General features: G+C 44.3%; 1 long non-coding RNA gene across 1 annotated transcript in view; it reads left to right on the top strand.

Annotated features, from left to right (window-relative positions):
• LOC135284258 (uncharacterized) overlaps nt 1-12,460 on the top strand; it is a 29,549-nt gene extending 17,089 nt beyond the window's left edge. The window contains exons 2-3 of the long non-coding RNA XR_010349690.1: nt 9,180-9,289; nt 10,487-12,460. This is a non-coding gene — a long non-coding RNA (uncharacterized LOC135284258). The remainder of the gene's footprint in view (nt 1-9,179; nt 9,290-10,486) is intronic.
• The last annotated feature ends 634 nt before the right edge of the window (nt 12,461-13,094 follow it).

Below are 13,094 nucleotides of genomic sequence, written 5' to 3'. Positions count from 1 at the left end.
TAGTCTTTAATTGCTGCACATCAAATGAGCAGCTACCCAGCCATTTTTCTGTGAGATAAAGAATTCCAGCATTAACTTCATCACTCTGCCTTCTGCCTTCACCCAGCTTCTCATTTGTTCTCTTCGGTGCCTAAGATGCAATTTCTTGTGATGAGACCTTCTTAACATATTTGGCTTTTGCCCTGTAAACCCTCCTTGGTCTTAAATATGGTGGTAGAGAGTTTAACATGAAAAACGCAGGAGTAATGGAGAAGATGTGTCCTTCAAGTCCTGCTGTTAAGATATAATTATTGCACATCATCTGGGGCCAGAAACCCTTTTCTGGCTGCTATGTTGATAAAACAGGAGCCGTCACAGGCCCTGAGGAATGCAACCCTTTAGCATGATTTAGTTGGGCTGTGCTTTGGGGGTTTTTGCTTTAGTATGGGGTGGATCACTCTGTCTGAACCTCATTAATGTGGGTGAACATTAACCCTCTTGATAAGTCAGGAGTTAATAGAGGGGAGGAGAAATCTGATTGCTGCAGTGCAAAGCTGTTTATCTTATCTGGCAACATCTGGACCTTGGACCTGACTGCTCCCCTTGGCTGCATTCCCGAGCCCTGGCTGTGTTTGGGATGGATGGACACGTATGCTGCTGGCTCCTCATGGTCCATGCACTGCCCTGCCCTCAGCTGCTGGGGAGCCTCCCCCAAACCACTCAGAGTGGCACTTCTGAGCATTTCTCACCCAAAAAACTCCTTGCTGGCTCTCCACAGCAGTGCTGGCGGATCCAGGAGCCATTTCAAGAGGCTCAGTTCTGTGGGACTGGGGCAAAACCCAGACGTGGATGGAAACCTGAGGGGAGTGTAATTGCTGGAGGACGTGTTTAGTCCATGTGCTGGTTTTGGCTGTCTACAGCCCAAAATGTGGCTTCTATTCTCCCCTCTCTTGTGGCACAAAGCAAACAGTGCTGGTTAGTAGGGAGGATGGCTGCTGGAGCCAGGTGTTTGCTTTTTTATGCTTCTGTCCCTCTTGCTGACACCAGATACCCCTTGGCAGAGAGGCCTGGAGGAGCAGCCAGGGCAGGCAGCCAGCCCGGCCTGGCTTTACATTCCAGGCTGTAATTTCTAAAGCAGCTTATGCTGTGAAGTGTGGACAGACTGTTCAGAATAACAGGAGGAAGGTTTCCAGTCAGAGAAAACCTCAGCACTGTGCTGACGTGACGCCTTTGCTGTCCTCTGCCTCAGCGAGCAGGGTCCGTGGCCAGAGGGAGCCTTCCTGTCCTGGGAAGGGGCTGCTGCCCTGGCCAGGAGCTCAGCCATTAAATTCAAAGTTATTCACCCAAAGCTTTCTACCAATATGTTGTCATCAACATGTAAGTGCAGCCAAAAGCTATGGTTGTGTTCGAGGGTCCCAGGACGAGGGAAGAGATGAGAATATTGACTCCATGTTTCAGAAGGCTGATTTATTATACTATGATATTATGTTATATTAAAATGCTATACTAAAACTATACTAAAAAGAATAGAAAGGATCAGAAGGCTGGAAAAGAATGATAACAGAAGCTCATGACTCTCAGAGAGTCTGAGACAGCTGGCTGTGATTGGCCATCAATTAGGAACAACCAACATGCACCAATCACAGATGCACCTGCTGCATTCCACAGCAGCAGACAGTTATTGTTTACATTTCTTTCCTGAGGCTCCTCAGCTTCTCAGGAAAAAAATCCTATCAAAAGGATTTTCATAAAATATGTCATGGTGACAAAAAGCCAACTTTCCAAATTCCTTGCAGCCTGCGAGCCTCCCATTGCAAGGATTTGGTTTGGGTCCTTTATGGTGGTCCTGTCTCCAGAAATTCTGTCTGAGGAAATGCTGCATCAGGAAGACACCAAAAAACCTTTTTGCTTGTTCTTCTTCACTATCTTTTTCCTGCCCTTGTCTTTGGCTCAAGATTTTCCCAGGATACATGTGCCAGGTCAGGGCATGGGTGCTGGGCAGCAGGAGCATCAGCCTTGAGCTGAGGCAGAATTCTGGCTGGGACTGACTTAGCACAAGACAGTATGAAAAAATAGGCCTGGGTTTCTCTTGATCTTCTTTGTTACACCTGTGAGCTAATCTGAAGGGCTACAAACTAAACTACGTTTTTTTTTTAAAGTAAGGCCATATTTTCCCACAATTCAGGGATTTCAGGGATAAGAGTGTTTTTAAAAAATCACTTTACATCTGAGACTTCATAGAAAATTGTTGGAGTTGGTAGCAAAATGTCCTGTTGTAAGCTTGATAGGGCAATGACAAATCTGGTTTTAAAAGTCCTTGATTTCCATCTCTATAGAGTCATTATTTCTCCCTTGTATGTACACTGAAAAACATAGATGGGCTTGGATATTTATTTTTCATATATTTGGTTTATTGAAATCTCAGTTGGGGTGCTATTTAAGTGATAAATTTACTGTTATACAACACTGGGGAAATTCAGGGCTGCAGTAAAGACTCGTGTGGTTTAGAGCTGTAGGTGTTTACTCTAGACACCCTATCCCTAAATGAGACCTCAGCACTCTGACTTTAGCACATTCCAGCCCTGAAAATCATCACAGGCTGACCACACAACTGTGCACTGCCAGTGAGGAGTCCTGGTGATGCCTCAGGGTTTTAGCTTTTCTATTTTTCAGATTTTATACTGCTTTAGTGTGTGGGTCTGAGCTTCACATCAGGGGATGGTGAGCTCTCTGCACAGGGCAGGGAGACAAAACAATTCCTGCTCTAGCTGGGGACCAAGGACAAATGATCCAAATCTCAGCCCCAAGAGCACAAACCCCGTGGGCTGGAGAGAGAAAAACAAGCAGGATGGGACTGCAGGAGCTAAAGCTGGAATTGGACACTGAACTGCAATGTGCACATGGAGCAGAGCTGATCTCAGGGAGAGACCCCGTGGACGCTCGTGCATTTTGGGACCATTTTGGTTCATCCTGGGTGCAGCCCTGGCTGGGCTCTTGTGCTGCCCAAGGTGGATCCATGGAGGCCTTTTCATAAATCCCTGCTTTATTCTTTAGCTCTGCCCAGCCTCTGCTTTAGGTCAGCCTTCTCAAGGCATCACTGGCACACCCAGTGCCTTTGATAATGAGCTGCTTCTCTCTGCCCCATGGAAAGAAATCAAAATATGGCTTCTGTCTCCAAGGGAGGAATTGCTGTGTTCTATCCTAACCCAACACTTTATTTACCCCGTGGATGTTGATCCTACAGCCTCCATCTAAAGACATTCTCCATCCATTTCTCTTTTTTTGACTCCTGTGTGCCGAGATCCCCAAGATACAGTGAAAGTTCTGGAACTGTAACAGACATAAATCTCTGTAATTACATAAACCAATTTTCTCAGACTTCCCTTTGAGAGGTTTCTCACTGTCATCTGTGACAAGTAAATCTGTGAGCTCCCTCAGCCTGGTGCCTTTCAAAACCTGCCACGCTCTCCCTTCAGGCTGCTGCCAGGGACTTACTGATGGCTCAACATTTATTAAACACAGACTTCTGTAGCCTACAGCTGGCAAAATTTTTCCTTAAGGCCTGCCTGGGAGTTTGGCAGGGCTTTTGGTGGCTGGTTGCATAAGCTAGGTTTTACTCAAGGTAAATTTAGTTTCCCCAAAGAAAACTGATGATTTCCTTTCATTCAGACTTTCTAAATTGGACAGACAGTATAATCTCTGTGGGATGGTTGCCACAAGGGCTGGGTGCTGGTTTTTTTTGGTAAATATTTGCCAAATTAAATGCTGCATTTGCTTCTGCTGGTTTTTGTACCCTTACTTGTGGTGAAATCCCTAAATACCTGAGCTAATGCATTTGTTGTCAGGAATGCCTTTGGGAAAAGTCACTGTGAGTGATTTGCAGGAAGCAAATGTATCAATTTGCAAGTGTGAAAATTTTCATCAGAAATCCAGGTCTGTGAGTCTGTTGAAATCTCATCTGACTCTGGTGTCCAATCCAAACTGAGTGGCAAAAATCAGAGCGTTCTCTGAAGAAATACCTGCTGGAAATGAACCCAGTAATTATAATGGGTTCTTCTTAAATCATGAGAGGCAAAGAAGGAAAATACAATAAATTATTGTCTTTGCTTCACTCTGAGACATGGCTCTGGCCACCTTGCACTTGCTGATTAGTTATGTGGGCATGGAGGGAGTGCAAAGCATCTCTCCACAAAGAGATGCAAAGAAGCCGTGTCACAGGATGCACAGTTGGGCTCAGGAACCAGTTAATGGCACCATGACAGGCACTTTCATTCTCTGTTTTATTGTGGCAAATGAGGACCATCTCCACTGCATGGATCCTTGGAACTTGTCACTTGTAATACACTGTTAATTCATCAGTTGCCCAGAGCATGAAGGTGATTGCTGTATCCATAGTGGTGCCTGCAGACTGTTCCCAGTTTTGCCCTTTTCTTCTTCCTCATACTCATTAACTGAGGGGCAAAAAGTGATGTGGGGCAACTGGTAGTTTAATGAGTTTTTGGCTTCTGTTCCATAGTGCAGAATGACTGATTTAGAGAAGGCCATGAGAGGGAAAAATGTACCTGTGGCTTTAGTGCTTCAGCATAAAGTACAATTCATTTTATCTATCCAAGGGAAGTAAATCCCACAGCCAGGCAGCTAAGATTATAGTGAGAAACACAGCTGCTGATTTCTCTTTATGTTTGGATTATCTCCAGAGTTACCCATTCCTATGAAACTTTTGAGCCATTTCAACTGGGACTAGCAGAGGAAAAGCTGATCTTTAATAAATAAATAGCTGGGTAATAAATAAATATTAGTAAATAAGTATTGGATAAAAGAATATAGATACTCCTGGTTGTATTTATGTACTGTAGCTTGGGGGAGGGTGTGTGTGCTTTCCAAGTACTTCACATACATGGAGGGAATGGCTTTGGAATGATCAAATGTCTGGGTTTGGCTGGGGCAGCCACAGAATATGGATACTATGTATGGATATCCAGTACACTCTCATTCATGGTTTTGGTTTTGGCCACAGGATTTTCCCTGTTCCCCCTTCATATTTATGACTTCAGCAATTTACCTATTCCAAACTTGTGGCACTGAGACCAGTGGCACATACTTTTATGAAACTGGGATGAGGTGTGTACCTGTTGAATATCCAGAATGTGCAGAGCTTTTGCTCCAGGATTCATTTGCTCCACTTGCAGGCTGTGATTCAGATGCCTTTTTCCTGCTGGCAGCACAGGTTGAGTTTTACCTGCTGAGAATAACAAGGCTTAGGCACTGGTAAAGCTGAGGAACAGCAGGAACAGGAGCGCTCTTATCCTGCAGGGTACTCTCTCCCAGCATCCCCAGCCCTGTCAGTGGTCCCACTCCATCAATTAAAACCAGTTCTCGTGGTGGAGAACAGCAGAGACAGGCTCTGCAGTGTGCCATCCTGCTAGCAGTGGTTTGTGCACGGGCAGCGTGGTGCCAGCGTGCCCGTGGTGTGGGCAGCACCCCAGGCCACAGCTCCTGCCTGGGCTGAGGTTCCTGTGATGCCTCTGAAGGCTGACCTAGAGCAGAGGCTGGACAGAATTAAAGAATAAAGCAGGGATTTATGAAAAGGCCTTAATGGATGCCCCTTGGGCAGCACAAGAGCCCAGCCAGGGCTGCACCCAAGATGAACCAAAATGGTCCCAAAACACACACGAGGTCTCTCACTTTTATAAGTTCTCTATTTGCAGATTGCAGTTCATTGTCCAATTCCAGCTGCAGCCCCTGCAGTCCCATCCTGCTTGTTTTTCTCTCTCCAGCCCATGGTGTTTGTGCTCTTGGGCTGAGATTTGGATCATTTGTCCTTGGTCCCCAGCTAGAGCAGGAATTGTTTTGTCTCCCTGCTCTGTGCAGAGAGCTCACCATCCCCTGATGTGAAGCTCAGACCCACACACTGAAGCAGATTTGGTTGCTCTGAGGTTCCCAGATATTTTGCCATTTGCTGAGTTTCAGTGCAGTACACCCAGGAGCTCCCAGGCTTGTGTGGAGAAGCCCCAGAAAAGAAAATTTCTACATTTCTTTAACCCCCCAAAGCCAGTTTTCAGGTGGATGGGGTGCTGCGCTGGGTGTCAATGCAGCTCTGGGATGTGCTGTGCATAGCTCAAGCTCCCAAAGCTGCAAATTCAGCAGCTTCTCTGAGGAGAAAAAAAATGCATTTAACTAATCCTGGGTCATCTGAGCAGCTTGCTTTCCTGACTTATGCCTTTCCTGCAAACTGATCCCTTTGGGCAGCATTTTTACATGTCACTGATTGATTTACCTGACCACTCAGAGAAGCTCTAAATATGCCAGTGCAGCTCTTCCATAAGTGCATATCCAGAGATATCCATTCTTTTCACAGCAGGGCAGAAAAGCTGCTTTATTACTCAATGGAAAAAGAAAAAAAAGGAAAATACCATAAAATAAAACAAACATTTTTAAAAGAAAAATAAAACTAAAAACAAGTTTCAAAAAATAGCCTTAAGAATAAAACTAAATACTTAAAAAAATTATAGAAAATACATTGTAGTAAAACTCACAAAAAATAATCTTAAAAATGCTTTAAAGCATTTACAACATAGTACAACAGAAACTAATAAACCAAAAACCACTTATAATGTATTATAATTAAAAACCTGTTAACTTCTAATTATAATAACGTAAATAATAACATTTATATTGTCTCACCCTTCACATCAAACTAAAAATAAAATAAAAGTTTTTAAAAGACCTCTCAATTACCCTTCTCTAAATCAAAAAATAACCTTAATCCAACAGTTTGTTCTGCTGCAGAGACAATGTCCTGTCCCTTCCTTGCTCAGGAACAGGGATGGTGGTGCTGTGGGCAGCTTTGTACAGGATTAAAGCCTCTGTCTAGAAAATACCTTTGCTTTTACCATTAGCAGCTGAAATTTGTTTGTGTCGTGCTGCTTTTGAAGTCACTGCTTACATTTGTGGCCCCACTGTACTGAGCAGGCTTTGCAAGAAGGACTCAGTGTCCTGGGAAATTTGTGTCCTGAATAGAGGAGTGTGGTATTTTCTGAGACCCCTGTCGAAGGGAGGAAAGGATGAATCTGACTCCATGTTCTTAGAAGGCTAATTTATTATTTTATGATATTCTATTATATTAAAGAATGCTGTACTAAAACTATACTAAAGGATAGAGAAAGGATACAGACAGAAGGCTAAAAGATAATAATGAAAAACCTGTGACTCTCTCTTAAGAGTCTGACACAGTTTGGCCCCTGATTGGCCAATAAGTAAAAACAATCCACATGAAACCACCTGCTGGATAAACGATCTCCAAACCACATTCCAAAGCAGCAAAACACAGGAGAAGCAAATGAGATAAGAATTGTTTTCCTTTTTCTCTGAGGCTTCTCAGCTTCCCAGGAGAGAAATCCTGGGATTTTTCCAGAAAATATCGTGGTGACAGAGGAGAGGGACAAAACTGGAGGAGAGAGAAGGCAGGTTAGAGAATCTCAAATACATAAAAGTTGATTGACTGGCCTGGGTTCACCTGAAAGGCTGTGTTTGGAGCTAGTTTCACCAAAATTCCTTCAGTTTCAGCCAAGTGTCTTCAGCCCATCCCCATTGCTCCCCTGCATGCCATGGAGATGGGGATTTCAGAGCACACAGCCTCGAGCTGCACCAAGGGAAATACAGGTTGGAGATCAGGAAAAAGTATTTTACAGAAAGGGTGATAAAGCTCTGGAATGGAGGTGGTGCAATCACCATCCCTGGGTGTGTTTAACAAAGCCTGGATGTGGCACTGGGTGCCAGGGTTTAGTTGAGGTGTTGAGGCTGGGTTGGACTCCATGATCTTGAAGGTCTCTTCCAACCCAGTGATTCAGTGAATTCTCGGAATTCTTCATGTGGGAAGAATCTCTCCTGCTCCTGAGAAGGAAGTGTTGTTCTTCAGGAGTTGGGATATAAATTTATCTTTTGCTTTTCATAGTCTTTGAGAAGGTTCTTTTCCTCAAAGGAAATATTTAAAGTAGGTATTTGTGACTTTTAAGTGATGCAAGATCATCCTCAATTACTGCAAACCTGGGTTTCAGAACCTGTGGGTTTCTCTTTTTGGTCAAGGATTTTAATATTTTGGTGTTCCTGCAGAGTGGAAAAAGATATTTTAGGCCTCTGCTGGCTGAGCACAGCTGCTCCATGCACTGCAGTCATTTTTTCCTTTAACCTGGGCAGGGAGCCTGAGGGTGGGAGCTCCATGGGTGGGATGGAGCCCAGCTGGGCACAGACATGCCCAACCTCCCTGGGCAAGACAGCCACAAAGAACAACAAGTGGGGTCTGCATGAGTGTCCAAAATCCTGGTTCTGGTTCTGGTTGTTTTCTAAAAGGGGTAATTGAGTTTCAGCTCCATCCATAAATCAGGGATGGCACAAATTAAAGCTCCTTCCTTGCTGCAGTGCAGGAGTGTGGCAGCATTTGGTGTTTGCCTCAGGGTTTGTCCTGGTGCAGATCTTTCCAGACACAGGTTTCAAAGCAAGGAAGAAGTTTTAGGCAGCAGAAAACAAATCAAGCAGCTTACAAAGATGTTTTCTTCCTTAATTAGCTAAACTAAATTTTAATCAACCCACCAGTTGGCTTGCTAGATGCCAAAAGGGAAACTGCTTTTACTATTTTTGGTCCATCATAAAGAAGCCAGGGATGATGTTCTAATGAAGCCAGATGGACAAAGCTGCTGTACTGAAACCCAGCCATGGAGGAGGAGGAGGCTGGAACAGCACAGGCTGCCCTTAAAGAGAGGAAATTTACCATTCTTTGATACTCCAAGGACGAGGATACTTTGGAAATTCCACCTCACTTCACATGGTTTTGCACAGATTCAGGTGGGATAGGGTAGATCTCACTTGTGAATACTTCAAGTCCCAGGAAATGGAGCACCTTGTCATTCATGGGATCACTTAGTATCTTCACTGTTACTTGTGTGGGCAGCTGAAATGCAGATTTCTGGACTCAGAGGGTCAAAAATGTTTGGAGTGTTTTCAGTTTTGACTTCAGGGTTTGTTTTTTGTATAAACTGGTACAACTGCATTGACTCCAGTAGAAACAAACCTACTTTTATTGTTTAGAGATTTGTAGCTTTTCCTTGGAAAGCTTAATTGGCATGAAATAAGAAATTAATAGTCTCAGCTGAAAACATAGGATAAGCAGGCTCTGTGCAAAATTAAACATTTATTTATTTCAGAAATCTCAGCCTGAATGTCTCAGTCCTGGGCTCCCTGTGTGGTTTGGCCCATATTCCTCACATTCAGACTTCCTTTTCCTTGGGCTCCTGCACATTTCAGCCAATGCCAGGTGGGTCCCTGCCCTGCTCCTCTCCAGGTTTTGCAAAGTGTTCCCAAACTACCTGAGGATGTTTTCCTCACTGGACTTTGGTGGAGATGCTGCTCTGAGGAGGGGATCCAGCATCTCCCAGCTGGAGTGGCTGGAAGGGAGAACCTCTGACCCCAGGGAGGGGGTCCTGGGGGGAACCTGGGCCAGAGGCTGCTGGGGCTGGTGGTGAAGCCTTGAGAAGGCTGAGCTAGAGCAGGGGCTGGACAGAGTTAAAGAATAAAGTAGGGATTTATTAGAAGGTTTTAATGGATGCACCTTGGGCAGCACAAGAGCCCAGCCAGGGCTGCACCCAAGATGAAACAAAATGGTCCCAAAATGCACGAGCACTCACGGGGTCTCTCCCTGGGATCAGCTCTGCTCCATTTGCCAATTGCAGTTCATTGTCCAATTCCAGCTTTAGCCCATCCAGTCCCATCCTGCTTATTTTTCTCTCTTCAGCCCACGGGGTTTGTGCTCCTGGGCTGAGATTTGGATCATTTGTCCTTGGTCCCCAGCTGGAGCAGGAATTGTTTTGTCTCCTTGCTCTGTGCAGAGAGCTCACCATCCCTTGATGTGAACCCAGACCCACACACTAAAGCAGTATAAAATCTGAAAAATAGAAAAGCTGAACCTGAGGCATCAGTGGTGCCCTGAGCCTTGTGCTCATTTCTGAGCTCTCTATAGTCCCTGTTCTGGATCCTGAAGGAATTTCCCCTCTGAGGATCCCAGAGAGGACCAGAGTGATTCACATAAACACAGCTTCACATAAACATTTTGCAGTTCACATAAACATGGAGCGATTCCGTTTGTAGAATGTTTGCAGCTAATGAATTAATTATGTTACACTCTCCTCTGAGCAGCAAGCCCTGAACTGAACTAAGCAATCAGCAGGAGGCTTTGCTGCCTGTGTTTCCTGTTGTGTTTCAAATAAACACAAACACAGAAAAAGCCAAAGTGCACTTCTGCTGCCCAGTGTGCTCAGATTTGGGCACCAAATTCAGTATGGAAAGGAAAGCCTTGGAAGGAGTGTTGCTACTTTAATTCCCAAAGCATGTGGGTGCTTGTTGCCACTGGGGTATGGATGAAACTTCCCTCCTTTTAAGATTTTTTCCCCCTATTTGTGAAATAGTGATTAAGAATTAGAAACTTTCTCATAATATTTGATTCTTGTGTCCATAGGGCTCAAAGAATTTCCTTACTGATGCTCACACCTCACTCCTGGCATTGCCCTTCTTTCCCACAAGAAAGAAAGATCCTCAAAAGATCCACAATATCCTCAAAATAAATTAATCTACAAGGATTAATTAATTTTCACACCTGAAAAAAAAGGTCTTGGATATTTTGTGGCTGGAACTGCAGTTGATGTCAATGAATTAACTCTGTTGTGGGACTTCCAGGGTATCTGTGAAAGGGAGATGCCAGAATTGGCCAGGGATGGTTGTAACAGTCAGAGCTGGTGTGGTAAATCCTGTCCTGTCTGCCCCTGTGCCAGGGGATGTTCCACTCTGTCACTGAGACAGGTTATTTCACTGATTTTTGTCATATGTTTGCACTTATTGTGCTATTTTTTCATCCTCCTAGACAGATTTAAACTAATAACAGCAGCTACTTGACATGTAATTAATGCTAATAACAGCTGAAATTATGCAAGCTTGAGTGCTTTGGTCTTTGAAACACAAATTGTGATATTTACACTTTCTCTTTTGGCAAAAACATGTGCTTCCCTCGCAGACAAATGGCTTCACAGGTGATAAATGTTTGGGAAAAGTGGATTTAGCAGCAGGCCTTCAGCGTGCAGAGAAAACTCTGACTTTTTGACAGGGGGATTCCCTGATCTTTGAGCACATTGGTGGGGTGTTTATTCCTGGGAAGCCAGGAAATAAATGAAAATGAAAGTGAGCTGCTTTGGATTTATCTGCTGCTTTGGTTTTATCCACTGCTTTGGATTTATCTGCTGCTCAGCTCTCTCTCAGAGATGTGGGATTTTCTTTTTCTGCCATGTTTGTAGTGAATTTTCATTTCTGCTACACTGAAAAACTGGGAGTCAGCAAAAAAATCACCTGCTTTTGCTCTGCCTTGCCATTTCCAGCCCACTTTCAGATACCCCTCTATATTCTGGCAGCATAATTAATTCTGTGCTCTTGCTCTGTCTCCTTGATTAAGTTGATTCCACCACACTTCTGATGTGCCTGGATCAGCATCCTCAGCTGAAAATCAGGTCTAAGCAGGACTTGAAGATAAGATGCTGATTTTGGAGGTACAAAAGTGGTCAGAATTATTTAGAACTGACACTGTTTTCCAGGATATGGCAGCTCGTGCAGTAAATAGATGGCAAAGATGCCCATGCAGAGCTGGCCTGGGTCCAGGGCTGCACAGGACAATATTCAGTGTGCCCAAATGTCACTTTAAAGCAAAGCTGCCAAGCACAAGACAAGGTCTGATATTTTTCTTGCAATGAATTTTTCACTGTTGCACTGGAGAGACAGCTGCAGTTTGATCTGGAGAAGGAGCCTGTGGAGGTCTCAGGATTTAATTGTGCAATTTGAGAAAGAAAAATGCCCAGACCAGGCAGTCTGAGTGTGCTGGGGCAGATGATTTCACTGGAGACATCCTTTTGTGGCAGCCACAGCAGATGCCCCTGGGGCAGCACTGGCAGGAGGAATGTTTTTCTCTAGGCAGCTCTGCCAAGGGGTGGATTTGCTCTCCAAGCTCTGCTCAGCCTCTCCTTTTAATGTCCTGAAGCAAACACTGAATTGAGAAGTTTCACCCCAGAGAAATGAAAGGAATGACCTGTGTGGGAAATGAGTTTGTAGAGAATTTTTAAAGCTTGATAGAAGGTTCATATAGTATGTATTTGTATGTAAATTTTGAGATAAGAAATCTTGATTTAGAAATGTTATAGAATAGCATAGACATTGTTGAGAGAGAAATGGAATTAGAATAAGTTATAAAAGATGGGCTTGTAAATAAGACTACATACTTGGGAGAAATAGAACAATGAAATATTTATTGTAGTTGGACTTATGAGGAGTAATTTTAGATAATTTGTTTTAAAGTATTTATAACATGGTGTGGTTGAAACTGATAGGTTAAGAAACACTTATGTATTGTAATTAGGAAATAGTTTGCTTTTGATTGTGATGGCATGAATTATAACATCTGTATTGTCTCACTCTTGATATAAAACTAAAAAATGTAATAAAAGTTTTTAGAACACCTCTCAGTTGCCCATGTTTGGGTCAGAAAAGGCCCTAATCCAACAACCTGGCAGTCTGGAGATCGTCACACATGCCAGCCCTCACCTCCTGGCCCTGTGGGGTAATCACTGAGCTGCTGACCGGGAGCCACAGTGCTCCACAAATCCCACCTCTCACCCAGCCAGCCTTGAGCTGCAAGTGAACCAAAATGTGCATAATATCACCCAGATCCTGTCTGGGAGCTTGTGCTGAGGTTTTCTGGGTGCTTGGAGGCTGAAGAGCCCTGGACTGGCCGTGTCCCAGCAGGGGAGGTGGGACACACAGCAGGACAGGGTGGTCCTGCAGGAACAAGGAGGGGGCTCAAACTGAGCTAAAACCAGGCTCCACCAGCAGGTGAGGAGGGGGGTTTGTGCCTGTGGTTGCTGTGGCAGTGGGAATTGGGCAGGGGTGGCAGTTTGGTGGGTACCACCCTGTCCAGGCAGGGTTTGGGCAGAGGGATGCACAGCTTCTCTCTGCTTTCCTCCTTGGACTCTTACAAAAATCCTGTGGTCTGAACAAAATGGAAAAAGGCTTTTTAAAATTAAGTGTAA

Source organism: Passer domesticus, chromosome 20, assembly GCF_036417665.1.
Source record: "Passer domesticus isolate bPasDom1 chromosome 20, bPasDom1.hap1, whole genome shotgun sequence".
NCBI classification, from domain to species: Eukaryota; Metazoa; Chordata; class Aves; order Passeriformes; family Passeridae; genus Passer; species Passer domesticus.
Note: the sequence above shows the minus strand (reverse complement) of the source record. Positions and strands in the feature narration are given on the sequence as shown.